We start from the raw sequence: 213 nt of genomic DNA, 5'->3' as shown, positions 1-213 counted from the left end.
CCATATGGCAACTGCTTTTATTAAGGCGGAAGCTACAAAGAGCCTCGAGAGGCAGACGTTAGATTAGTTCACAGCAAGCAACAACGCAGCTTCGCAACAATTCATCTACACTCACGTCGAGTTTGCAGGCTGCAGCGCTTAAGGTTTGGTACAAGGGTATCATTAATTTGATTACGACTCCTGGAATTCTTCACTTATTCTATGATTTCTTGA

General features: G+C 43.2%; 1 protein-coding gene across 1 annotated transcript in view; it reads left to right on the top strand.

Annotated features, from left to right (window-relative positions):
* The first annotated feature begins 50 nt into the window (after nt 1-50).
* LOC119594162 overlaps nt 51-213 on the top strand; it is an 11,585-nt gene continuing 11,422 nt past the window's right edge. Inside the window, exon 1 of the mRNA XM_037943233.1 lies at nt 51-143. The gene's annotated coding sequence lies outside the window, so the exon portion shown is untranslated. The remainder of the gene's footprint in view (nt 144-213) is intronic.

This window comes from Penaeus monodon, chromosome 33 (genome assembly GCF_015228065.2).
Source record: "Penaeus monodon isolate SGIC_2016 chromosome 33, NSTDA_Pmon_1, whole genome shotgun sequence".
Classification (NCBI taxonomy): domain Eukaryota; kingdom Metazoa; phylum Arthropoda; class Malacostraca; order Decapoda; family Penaeidae; genus Penaeus; species Penaeus monodon.
Note: the sequence above shows the minus strand (reverse complement) of the source record. Positions and strands in the feature narration are given on the sequence as shown.